Genomic DNA, 13,883 nt, shown 5'->3' with positions numbered 1-13,883 from the left:
TTTTCCTGCCAAAAGCTACTCCCGTTCAATTGCTATCATGCATTTTTGTGTAGCCCATGATGTCAACTATCTCTGGTAGCAGTGCAGCTTTGCCCCCCCCCCAACTGGTACCAAACACCCCATCTGAGGGCATCAGGCTCATACGCTAAATGGATATTTTGGTCAAAATTCGTTCAAACCACACAAAAGTACGACTCGTGTAATAACGATTCAGAAAAAGTATAGTGTGGCCCATCTGCAACATAAGTTATTTAGCTATATATATAGCAAAAAGGTCAAAGGTGTACATCCTTTCATCCAGCTAAAACCTGTTATTTTTTGTGCCGTCTTCAGTAGATAGCACAAAATCCAGGTTTTAGCCACATGCTATCTTCAGCAAATAGCATTATGTCTAAAACCTGGATTTTATGTAACTTCTGTAGAAAGTGCTAATTATAACATATTAAAAGTTGAAGATATGTACACACTGGAATTAGGTACATTCATGTACAGGCACTCTATAAATGAGCTGCCCTGTTCATTTGATAATTATTTTACCAAACGTTCTGACAGACATAACTACAAGACACGATATGTAAATGACCTAAATCTAACCAAAAATAAAGTCTTTTCTGATCATGCCATACGTACAAGAGGTCCCATTCTTTGGAATTCTTTAGATAAAAATCTGAAAGCTTCAAAATCTGTTAAACATTTCCGTAATCAATTCAAAACAAAACTGATCTCTATATATAATTAATCTTTTCTGTGAGCACCCCCCTTGTCTTTTTGGTTATGTTATGTAATGTTGATTTATTTTGTTAATTTCATTTGATTTCAGGAAAGGCTAACTTTCAGACCTTTTTGGTCTTCCAGCCTTTTCCTCCATATGTACCGTGTTTATATATATATTTTTTGTAATGTCTTTGATTTTTATGGAAATAAAATATGAAAATATGAAATATGAAAAATATGCAAGCTAAAACCTGGATTTTGTGCTATCTTCAATAGATAGCATATGGCTAAAACCTGGAATTTATGTTATCTTCAGTAGATAGCATATGGCCAAACCTGGATTTTATGCTATCTTCAGTAGATCGCATATGGCTAAAACCTGGAATTTATGTTATCTTCAGTAGATAGCATATGGCTGAAATCTGGAATTTGTGTTATCTTCATTAGATAGCATATGGCTAAAACCTGGAATTTATGTTATCTTCAGTAGATAGCATATGGCTAAAACCTGGAAGTTGTTATCTTCAGTAGATAGCATATGGCTAAAACCTGGAAGTTGTTATCTTCAGTAGATAGCATATGGCCAAAACCTGGAATTTATGTTATCTTCAGTAGATAGCATTTGGCTAAAACCTGGAATTTATGTTATCTTCAGTAGATAGCATATGGCTAAAACCTGGAATTTATGGCTAAAACCTTTCCAAATACCATATCAGAATGGAATAACCTCCCATCATCTGCTCTAGAGTCTTGTAGTATTCAATACTTCAAAACTGCACTATGTAATAATGTAATGTAACTTAATGTTTGATCTGTATTCTCGTAAAAGTATTTGTGTTTTCATCGTAGGCCATTTTTCTTCTCAATTAGATGTCGCTTTTGCGATTTTATTGAGTATTTGTTTAGATTTAGATAGCATATGGCTAAAACCTGGAATTTATGTTATATTCAGTAGATAGCATATGGCTGAAACCTGGAATTTATGTTATCTTTGGTAGATAGCATATGGCTAAAACCTGGAATTTATGTTATCTTCTGTAGATAGCATAATGCTAAAACCTGGATTTATGTTATCTTTGGTAGATAGCATATGGCTGAAACCTGGATTTTGTGCTATCTTCAATAGATAGCATATGGCTAAAACCTGGAATTTATGTTATCTTCAGTAGATAGCATATGGCCAAACCTGGATTTTATGCTATCTTCAGTAGATCGCATATGGCTAAAACCTGGAATTTATGTTATCTTCAGTAGATAGCATATGGCTGAAATCTGGAATTTGTGTTATCTTCATTAGATAGCATATGGCTAAAACCTGGAATTTATGTTATCTTCAGTAGATAGCATATGGCTAAAACCTGGAAGTTGTTATCTTCAGTAGATAGCATATGGCTAAAACCTGGAAGTTGTTATCTTCAGTAGATAGCATATGGCCAAAACCTGGAATTTATGTTATCTTCAGTAGATAGCATTTGGCTAAAACCTGGAATTTATGTTATCTTCAGTAGATAGCATATGGCTAAAACCTGGAATTTATGGCTAAAACCTTTCCAAATACCATATCAGAATGGAATAACCTCCCATCATCTGCTCTAGAGTCTTGTAGTATTCAATACTTCAAAACTGCACTATGTAATAATGTAATGTAACTTAATGTTTAATCTGTATTCTCGTAAAAGTATTTGTGTTTTCATCGTAGGCCATTTTTCTTCTCAATTAGATGTCGCTTTTGCGATTTTATTGAGTATTTGTTTAGATTTAGATAGCATATGGCTAAAACCTGGAATTTATGTTATATTCAGTAGATAGCATATGGCTGAAACCTGGAATTTATGTTATCTTTGGTAGATAGCATATGGCTAAAACCTGGAATTTATATTATCTTCAGTAGATAGCATATGGCTAAAACCTGGAATTTATGTTATCTTTGGTAGATAGCATATGGCTAAAACCTGGAATTTATATTATCTTCAGTAGATAGCATATGGCTAAAACCTGGAATTTATGTTATCTTTGGTAGATAGCATATGGCTAAAACCTGGAATTTATGTTATCTTCAGTAGATAGCATATGGCTGAAACCCAGAATTTATGTTATCTTTGGTAGATAGCATATGGCTGAAACCTGGATTTTATGTTATCTTTAGTAGATAGCATATGGCTAAAACCTGGAATTTATGTTATCTTCAGTAGATAGCATATGGCTAAAACTTGGAATTTATGTTATCTTCAGTAGATAGCATATGGCTAAAACCTGGAATTTATGTTATCTTCAGTATATAGCATATGGCTAAAACCTGGAATTTATGTTATCTTTGGTAGATAGCATATGGCTGAAACCTGGAATTTATGTTATCTTCAGTAGATAGCATATGGCTAAAACTTGGAATTTATGTTATCTTCAGTAGATAGCATATGGCTAAAACCTGGAATTTATGTTATCTTCAGTAGATAGCATATGGCTAAAACCTGGAATTTATGTTATCTTCAGTAGATAGCATATGGCTAAAACTTGGAATTTGTGTTATCTTCAGTAGATAGCATATGGCTAAAATCTGGAATTTATGTTATCTTTGGTAGATAGCATATGGCTGAAACCTGGAATTTATGTCATCTTCAGTATATAGCATATGGCTAAAACCTGGAATTTGTGTTATCTTCAGTATATAGCATATGGCTAAAACCTGGAATTTATGTTATCTTCAGTAGATAGCATATGGCTAAAACCTGGAATTTATGTTATCTTCAGTAGATAGCATATGGCTAAAACTTGGAATTTGTGTTATCTTCAGTATATAGCATATGGCTAAAACCTGGAATTTATGTTATCTTCAGTAGATAGCATTTGGCTAAAACCTGGATTTTATGTTATCTTCAGTAGACAGCATATGGCTAAAACCTGGAATTTATGTTATCTTCAGTAGATAGCATATGGCTAAAACTTGGAATTTATGTTATCTTCAGTAGATAGCATATGGCTAAAACCTGGAATTTATGTTATCTTCAGTAGATAGCATATGGCTAAAACCTGGAATTTATGTTATCTTCAGTAGATAGCATATGGCTAAAACTTGGAATTTATGTTATCTTCAGTAGATAGCATATGGCTAAAACCTGGAATTTATGTTATCTTCAGTAGATAGCATATGGCTAAAACCTGGAATTTATGTTATCTTCAGTAGATAGCATATGGCTAAAACCTGGAATTTATGTTATCTTCAGTAGATGGCATATGGCTAAAACCTGGATTTATGTTATCTTCAGTAGATAGCATATGGCTAAAACCTGGAATTTATGTTATCCTCAATAGATAGCATATGGCTAAAACCTGGAATTTATGTTATCTTCAGTAGATAGCATATGGCTAAAACCTGGAATTTATGTTATCTTCAGTAGATAGCATATGGCTGAAACCTGGAATTTATGTTATCTTCAGTAGATGGCATATGGCTAAAACCTGGATTTATGTTATCTTCAGTAGATAGCATAGGGCTAAAACCTGGAATTTATGTTATCTTCAGTAGATAGCATATGGCTGAAACTTGGAATTTATGTTATCTTCAGTAGATGGCATATCGCTAAAACCTGGATTTATGTTATCTTCAGTAGATAGCATATGGCTAAAACCTGGAATTTATGTTATCTTCAGTAGATAGCATATGGCTGAAACCTGGAATTTATGTTATCTTCAGTAGATAGCATATGGCTGAAACCTGGAATTTATGTTATCTTTGGTAGATAGAATAAGGCTAAAACCTGGAATTTATGCTATCTTCAGTATATATCATATGGCTAAAACCTGGAATTTATGTTATCTTTGGTAGATAGCATATGGCTAAAACCTGGAATTTATATTATCTTCAGTAGATAGCATATTGCTAAAAACTGGAATTTATGTTATCTTTGGTAGATAGCATATGGCTAAAACCTGGAATTTATGTTATCTTTGGTAGATAGCATATGGCTGAAACCCAGAATTTATGTTATCTTTGGTAGATAGCATATGGCTAAAACCTGGAATTTATGTTATCTTCAGTAGATAGCATATGGCTGAAACCCAGAATTTATGTTATCTTTGGTAGATAGCATATGGCTGAAACCTGGATTTTATGTTATCTTTAGTAGATAGCATATGGCTCAACCTGGAATTTGTGTTATCTTCAGTAGATACCATATGGCTGAAACCTGGAATTTATGTTATCTTCAGTAGATAGCATATGGCTAAAACCTGGAATTTATGTTTTCAGTAGATAGCATATGGCTAAAACCTGGAATTTATGTATCTTCAGTATATAGCATATGGCTAAAACCTGGAATTTATGTTATCTTTGGTAGATAGCATATGGCTGAAACCCAGAATTTATGTTATCTTCAGTAGATATCATATGGCTAAAACCTGGAATTTATGTTATCTTTGGTAGATAGCATATGGCTGAAACCTGGAATTTATGTTATCATCAGTAGATAGCATATGGCTGAAACCCAGAATTTATGTTATCTTCAGTAGATATCATATGGCTAAAACCTGGAATTTATGTTATCTTTGGTAGATAGCATATGGCTGAAACCTGGAATTTATGTTATCATCAGTAGATAGCATATGGCTGAAACCCAGAATTTATGTTATCTTCAGTAGATATCATATGGCTAAAACCTGGAATTTATGTTATCTTTGGTAGATAGCATATGGCTAAAACCTGGAATTTATGTTATCTTTGGTAGATAGCATATGGCTCAACCTGGAATTTATGTTATCATCAGTAGATAGCATATGGCTGAAACCAGAGTTATGTTATCTTTGGTAGATAGCATATGGCTAAAACCTGGAATTTGTGTTATCTTCAGTATATAGCATATGGCTAAAACCTAGAATTTATGTTATCTTCAGTAGATAGCATATGGCTAAAACTTGGAATTTATGTTATCTTTGGTAGATAGCATATGGCTAAAACCTGGAATTTATGTTATCTTCAGTAGATAGCATATGGCTAAAATCTGGAATTTATGTTATCTTTGGTAGATAGCATATGGCTGAAACCTGGAATTTATGTCATCTTCAGTATATAGCATATGGCTAAAACCTGGAATTTGTGTTATCTTCAGTATATAGCATATGGCTAAAACCTGGAATTTATGTTATCTTCAGTAGATAGTATATGGCTAAAATCTGGAATTTATGTTATCTTCAGTATATAGCATATGGCTAAAACCTGGAATTTATGTTATCTTTGGTAGATAGCATATGGCTGAAACCTGGAATTTATGTTATCTTCAGTAGATAGCATATGGCTAAAACTTGGAATTTATGTTATCTTCAGTAGATAGCATATGGCTAAAACCTGGAATTTATGTTATCTTCAGTAGATAGCATATGGCTAAAACCTGGAATTTATGTTATCTTCAGTAGATAGCATATGGCTAAAACTTGGAATTTGTGTTATCTTCAGTAGATAGCATATGGCTAAACTCTGGAATTTATGTTATCTTTGGTAGATAGCATATGGCTGAAACCTGGAATTTATGTCATCTTCAGTATATAGCATATGGCTAAAACCTGGAATTTGTGTTATCTTCAGTATATAGCATATGGCTAAAACCTGGAATTTATGTTATCTTCAGTAGATAGCATATGGCTAAAACCTGGAATTTATGTTATCTTCAGTAGATAGCATATGGCTAAAACCTTCAGTATATAGCATATGGCTAAAACCTGGAATTTATGTTATCTTCAGTAGATAGCATTTGGCTAAAACCTGGATTTTATGTTATCTTCAGTAGACAGCATATGGCTAAAACCTGGAATTTATGTTATCTTCAGTAGATAGCATATGGCTAAAACTTGGAATTTATGTTATCTTCAGTAGATAGCATATGGCTAAAACCTGGATTTATGTTATCTTCAGTAGATAGCATATGGCTAAAACTTGGAATTTATGTTATCTTCAGTAGATAGCATATGGCTAAAACCTGGAATTTATGTTATCTTCAGTAGATAGCATATGGCTAAAACCTGGAATTTATGTTATCTTCAGTAGATAGCATATGGCTAAAACCTGGAATTTATGTTATCTTCAGTAGATGGCATATGGCTAAAACCTGGATTGATGTTATCTTCAGTAGATAGCATATGGCTAAAACCTGGAATTTATGTTATCCTCAATAGATAGCATATGGCTAAAACCTGGAATTTATGTTATCTTCAGTAGATAGCATATGGCTAAAACCTGGAATTTATGTTATCTTCAGTAGATAGCATATGGCTGAAACCTGGAATTTATGTTATCTTCAGTAGATGGCATATGGCTAAAACCTGGATTTATGTTATCTTCAGTAGATAGCATATGGCTAAAACCTGGAATTTATGTTATCTTCAGTAGATAGCATATGGCTGAAACTTGGAATTTATGTTATCTTCAGTAGATGGCATATCGCTAAAACCTGGATTTATGTTATCTTCAGTAGATAGCATATGGCTAAAACCTGGAATTTATGTTATCTTCAGTAGATAGCATATGGCTGAAACCTGGAATTTATGTTATCTTCAGTAGATAGCATATGGCTGAAACCTGGAATTTATGTTATCTTTGGTAGATAGAATAAGGCTAAAACCTGGAATTTATGTTATCTTCAGTATATATCATATGGCTAAAACCTGGAATTTATGTTATCTTTGGTAGATAGCATATGGCTAAAACCTGGAATTTATATTATCTTCAGTAGATAGCATATGGCTAAAAACTGGAATTTATGTTATCTTTGGTAGATAGCATATGGCTAAAACCTGGAATTTATGTTATCTTTGGTAGATAGCATATGGCTGAAACCCAGAATTTATGTTATCTTTGGTAGATAGCATATGGCTAAAACCTGGAATTTATGTTATCTTCAGTAGATAGCATATGGCTGAAACCCAGAATTTATGTTATCTTTGGTAGATAGCATATGGCTGAAACCTGGATTTTATGTTATCTTTAGTAGATAGCATATGGCTCAACCTGGAATTTGTGTTATCTTCAGTAGATACCATATGGCTGAAACCTGGAATTTATGTTATCTTCAGTAGATAGCATATGGCTAAAACCTGGAATTTATGTTTTCAGTAGATAGCATATGGCTAAAACCTGGAATTTATGTATCTTCAGTATATAGCATATGGCTAAAACCTGGAATTTATGTTATCTTTGGTAGATAGCATATGGCTGAAACCTGGAATTTATGTTATCATCAGTAGATAGCATATGGCTGAAACCCAGAATTTATGTTATCTTCAGTAGATAGCATGTGGCTAAAACCTGGAATTTATGTTATCTTTGGTAGATAGCATATGGCTGAAACCTGGAATTTATGTTATCATCAGTAGATAGCATATGGCTGAAACCCAGAATTTATGTTATCTTCAGTAGATATCATATGGCTAAAACCTGGAATTTATGTTATCTTTGGTAGATAGCATATGGCTGAAACCTGGAATTTATGTTATCATCAGTAGATAGCATATGGCTGAAACCCAGAATTTATGTTATCTTCAGTAGATATCATATGGCTAAAACCTGGAATTTATGTTATCTTTGGTAGATAGCATATGGCTAAAACCTGGAATTTATGTTATCTTTGGTAGATAGCATATGGCTCAACCTGGAATTTATGTTATCATCAGTAGATAGCATATGGCTGAAACCCAGAAGTTATGTTATCTTTGGTAGATAGCATATGGCTAAAACCTGGAATTTGTGTTATCTTCAGTATATAGCATATGGCTAAAACCTAGAATTTATGTTATCTTCAGTAGATAGCATATGGCTAAAACTTGGAATTTATGTTATCTTTGGTAGATAGCATATGGCTAAAACCTGGAATTTATGTTATCTTCAGTAGATAGCATATGGCTAAAATCTGGAATTTATGTTATCTTTGGTAGATAGCATATGGCTGAAACCTGGAATTTATGTCATCTTCAGTATATAGCATATGGCTAAAACCTGGAATTTGTGTTATCTTCAGTATATAGCATATGGCTAAAACCTGGAATTGATGTTATCTTCAGTAGATAGTATATGGCTAAAATCTGGAATTTATTTTATCTTCAGTAGATAGCATATGGCTAAAACTTGGAATTTATTTTATCTTCAGTAGATACCATATGGCTAAAACTTGGAATTTGTGTTATCTTCAGTAGATAGCATATGGCTAAAATCTGGAATTTATGTTATCTTTGGTAGATAGAATATGGCTAAAACCTGGAGTTTATGTTATCTTCAGTAGATAGCATATGGCTAAAATCTGGAATTTATGTTATCTTTGGTAGATAGAATATGGCTAAAATCTGGAATTTATGTTATCTTCAGTAGATAGCATATGGCTAAAATCTGGAATTTATATTATCTTTGGTAGATAGCATATGGCTGAAACCTGGATTTATGTTATCTTTGGTAGATAGCATATGGCTAAAACCTGGAATTTATGTTATCTTCAGTAGATAGCATATGGCTAAAACCTGGAATTTATGTTATCTTCAGTAGATAGCATAAGGCTAAAATCTGGAATTTATGTTATCTTTGGTAGATAGCATATGGCTGAAACCTGGAATTTATGTTATCTTCAGTATATAGCATATGGCTAAAACCTGGAATTTATGTTATCTTTGGTAGATAGCATATGGCTGAAACCTGGAATTTATGTTATCTTCAGTATATAGCATATGGCTAAAACCTGGAATTTATGTTATCTTTGGTAGATAGAATATGGCTGAAACCTGGAATTTATGTTATCTTCAGTATATATCATATGGCTAAAACCTGGAATTTATGTTATCTTTGGTAGATAGCATATGGCTAAAACTTGGAATTTATGTTATCTTCTGTAGATAGCATAATGCTAAAACCTGGATTTATGTTATCTTTGGTAGATAGCATATGGCTGAAACCTGGAATTTATGTTATCTTCAGTAGATAGCATATGGCTAAAATCTGGAATTTATGTTATCTTCAGTATATAGCATATGGCTAAAACCTAGAATTTATGTTATCTTCAGTAGATAGTATATGGCTAAAATCTGGAATTTATTTTATCTTCAGTAGATAGCATATGGCTAAAACTTGGAATTTATTTTATCTTCAGTAGATACCATATGGCTAAAACTTGGAATTTGTGTTATCTTCAGTAGATAGCATATGGCTAAAATCTGGAATTTATGTTATCTTTGGTAGATAGAATATGGCTAAAACCTGGAGTTTATGTTATCTTCAGTAGATAGCATATGGCTAAAATCTGGAATTTATGTTATCTTTGGTAGATAGAATATGGCTAAAATCTGGAATTTATGTTATCTTCAGTAGATAGCATATGGCTAAAATCTGGAATTTATATTATCTTTGGTAGATAGCATATGGCTGAAACCTGGATTTATGTTATCTTTGGTAGATAGCATATGGCTAAAACCTGGAATTTATGTTATCTTCAGTAGATAGCATATGGCTAAAACCTGGAATTTATGTTATCTTCAGTAGATAGCATAAGGCTAAAATCTGGAATTTATGTTATCTTTGGTAGATAGCATATGGCTGAAACCTGGAATTTATGTTATCTTCAGTATATAGCATATGGCTAAAACCTGGAATTGATGTTATCTTTGGTAGATAGCATATGGCTGAAACCTGGAATTTATGTTATCTTCAGTATATAGCATATGGCTAAAACCTGGAATTTATGTTATCTTTGGTAGATAGAATATGGCTGAAACCTGGAATTTATGTTATCTTCAGTATATATCATATGGCTAAAACCTGGAATTTATGTTATCTTTGGTAGATAGCATATGGCTAAAACCTGGAATTTATGTTATCTTCTGTAGATAGCATAATGCTAAAACCTGGATTTATGTTATCTTTGGTAGATAGCATATGGCTGAAACCTGGAATTTATGTTATCTTCAGTAGATAGCATATGGCTAAAATCTGGAATTTATGTTATCTTCAGTATATAGCATATGGCTAAAACCTGGAATTTGTGTTATCTTCAGTATATAGCATATGGCTAAAACCTAGAATTTATGTTATCTTCAGTAGATAGCATATGGCTAAAACTTGGAATTTATGTTATCTTTGGTAGATAGCATATGGCTAAAACCTGGAATTTATGTTATCTTCAGTAGATAGCATATGGCTGAAACCTGGATTTTATGTTATCTTCAGTAGATAGCATATGGCTGAAACCTGGAATATATGTTATCTTTGGCAGATAGCATATGGTTAAAACCTGGAATTTATGTTATCTTCAGTAGATAGCATATGGCTAAAACCTAGAATTTATGTTATCTTCAGTAGATAGCATATGGCTAAAACCTGGAATTTATGTTATCATTTCAAACACCGGTGTTCCATATAACTTGTCTTAGGCTGCGATCACATAGAAGTATACTATTCGGGTATACGGTGCACGTTTTGCAGCCTGCACGCGTATAGCTTAAATCGAGCAAGGCAATTTCATAGTACCGGGTCATATAAGGCTACGATCGCATAGAAGTATACTATTCGGGTATACGATGCACGTTTTGTAGGTGCACGCGTATAGCTTAAATCGAGCAAGGTAATTTCATAGTACCGGGTCACATAAGAGCTATTCGAAAAGGCCGTATACCTGCGTATAGTATAGTATAGTATAGTATAGTATAGTATAGTGGGAATCGTACGTGTTCGATTTTAGTGCAGCGTATACCGTCCTAATTTTAAAAACCTAAACCATATGTGGGTAAATTAATTTTTTTAATAGATGCACTATCTAATTCTGCACATTATGACACCTCATTGAATGCAATGTGACCTCAAGAAGTAAAGTTACAAGCATTTGATAAGACGAAGAAAATGGGTAAACTGACATACTCGCTATTCGCTATACGAAATACGCTCATTCGATCAGGCTGAGTTCACATAGTATACTCCTATATGAACTCAGCCTGATCGAATGAGCGTATTTCGTATAGCGAATACCGTATACCGTATACTTCTATGTGAACTCAGCCTTATCTAGACTTTTTTGACAGAGATACACTAGTCCTTCAAGAATGACCTCGGCTATGTGCGAAGCCGAACAACGAGGCCGAAGGCCGTCGCCTCGATATATAGTAGTTTTAAACTTCTGTCAGTGGAGAGTCATTCTTGACGGAGTAAGATATACATGTAGGGGCCTATATGCGTACGATTGACAGTATCCATAATTACCACCCACCTCTATTGAAAGATGCATTGATGCACCAAACGTAACAATGAAGTCAAGTTATACGTTACAGCTCAACTCACTTAATCCCTTGTGTTTTCGTGTCATTTTCCAATAATATATTGATTCATAATGAAAATCGATTTTTTTTTGGCTGCTTCGACCAACAACAATATCTAATCTACCCTGAAAGTTGAGTTATCTTCATAATTTGCACAACCTGGCAGTTGTTCTTTTCTCAGGTAATTGCCTTGGCTAAAAAGTTATGCTATCTTAAGGGCTGGGGTATGAACGTTTGGACAGTATTTATTGTGGGACATTAGAGCACATCAGACATATCGAATTGCATTCTGAATACGAAGAATGTCATTCTGATATCAAATAATTTTGATTTTTGAAATTCGCAATTTAATACACATTTTATGGCAAATCATTAAAATTGATATTTTTGATATTTAACAGTACTTGAAGTAAACTTTATAAATCTGATGATTTATACTTAAAGTGTATGTAGGTGGGATGAAAAGCCGACGATGAATTGAAAATTTTGACCTTACATATAGAAAAAATGGATTTTTTTTCACAAAACAAAAAAAAAAATTAGGTCTTTTTGGGAAAAAATCCATATCTTCAATATGAAAGGTCAAAATTTTCAATTGACCGTCGGCTTTTCCTCCTGCTACATACACTTTAAGAATATGTCATTAGATTTATATAATTTACTTCGAGGACTGTTATATATCAAAAATTTGAAAAATATCAAATTTTTATAATTTGTCATAAAATTTGTATTATATTGTGATTTTCAAAAATGAAAATTATTTGATATCAGAAAGACATGCTTCGTATTCAGAATGCAATCGATAGGTCTGAGGTGCTCTCATGTCCCACAAAAAATACTGTCGAAACGCAATAAAGGCTCATTTTAGATCCCTTAAGTAAATAGCACATGAATTAAAAACAACTAAAAAGTGTAAGTCTTGTTCTTCATTGATCTGGCCAACGCTCTGCAGGGTCTATTGTTCTATTGTTTCCGATTAGAGCGCTGACATATTGGAAAATGTTGCCAATCAATATTCATGAGAGTGTACATTCAACGTCCAGTTTGCGAAATTGGGTGAGTTGTGTTTGGTAGGTGTGAAATACATCTGACTGGGCGTTTTAATTACTTAACGAATAAAGGCATTGACATCATCGAATGGCTGCCCAGTGCTGTTATGTGTTTAGTTATTATATAGGCCTAATAATTATTATTAAATGTATTCATCATTCCTTTCTTTTCCCTTCTCTGTACTTATTCTTTCCTAGGCCTACACTTTATCACTCCCTCGCTCTCATTGTCCCCTCTCACCCTCCCTCTCTCATTCCCATCATTTTCCTTATATTTCTATTTATCTACTTGTCTTTATTATATCTTTTTATTTCTCCCTTCCTCGAGCCTTCTCTCATTCTCCATATCCCCTCCTCCCCTCTTCCTCCCTCCTCCCCTCCCAAGACTTCTCACAGAGGTGAATCTGCATGCCCCCTCCCCAACCCCCTCCCCTCTTTGGGTATATAGCGATTACCATTACAGTGTAATATAGATATATGGACTGGACATGGCAGCCTTCATACATTCTAATGTACAATCGATCAGCAAGAGCATTCAATTTATTTAAATGAAACGCCTAACGCCAGGTGGGTGGTAAAGATGATTGCATCGACAGCTAAAGCCTCCTTATAGACTTCAGACCCACACAAGCACACATTTGGGATACGTGAGTACAATGGTACCACTTTACACATGACTGCCCTAACACATGACTGTAGTGTAGTCACTTATTGATACTCGCCTGTTGTGTAGAGCGTTAATATGATGCCGGATCAGTGACCAATTTAATGGCGGAACCCCTTTATTCGAAACAATGGTACCACTTTTATGAATAGCCTGTCGCAACTTCTAATCGGCATCAAACGAAC

This window comes from Amphiura filiformis, chromosome 17, assembly GCF_039555335.1.
Source record: "Amphiura filiformis chromosome 17, Afil_fr2py, whole genome shotgun sequence".
NCBI classification, from domain to species: domain Eukaryota; kingdom Metazoa; phylum Echinodermata; class Ophiuroidea; order Amphilepidida; family Amphiuridae; genus Amphiura; species Amphiura filiformis.
This window is presented reverse-complemented; position numbering follows the sequence as displayed.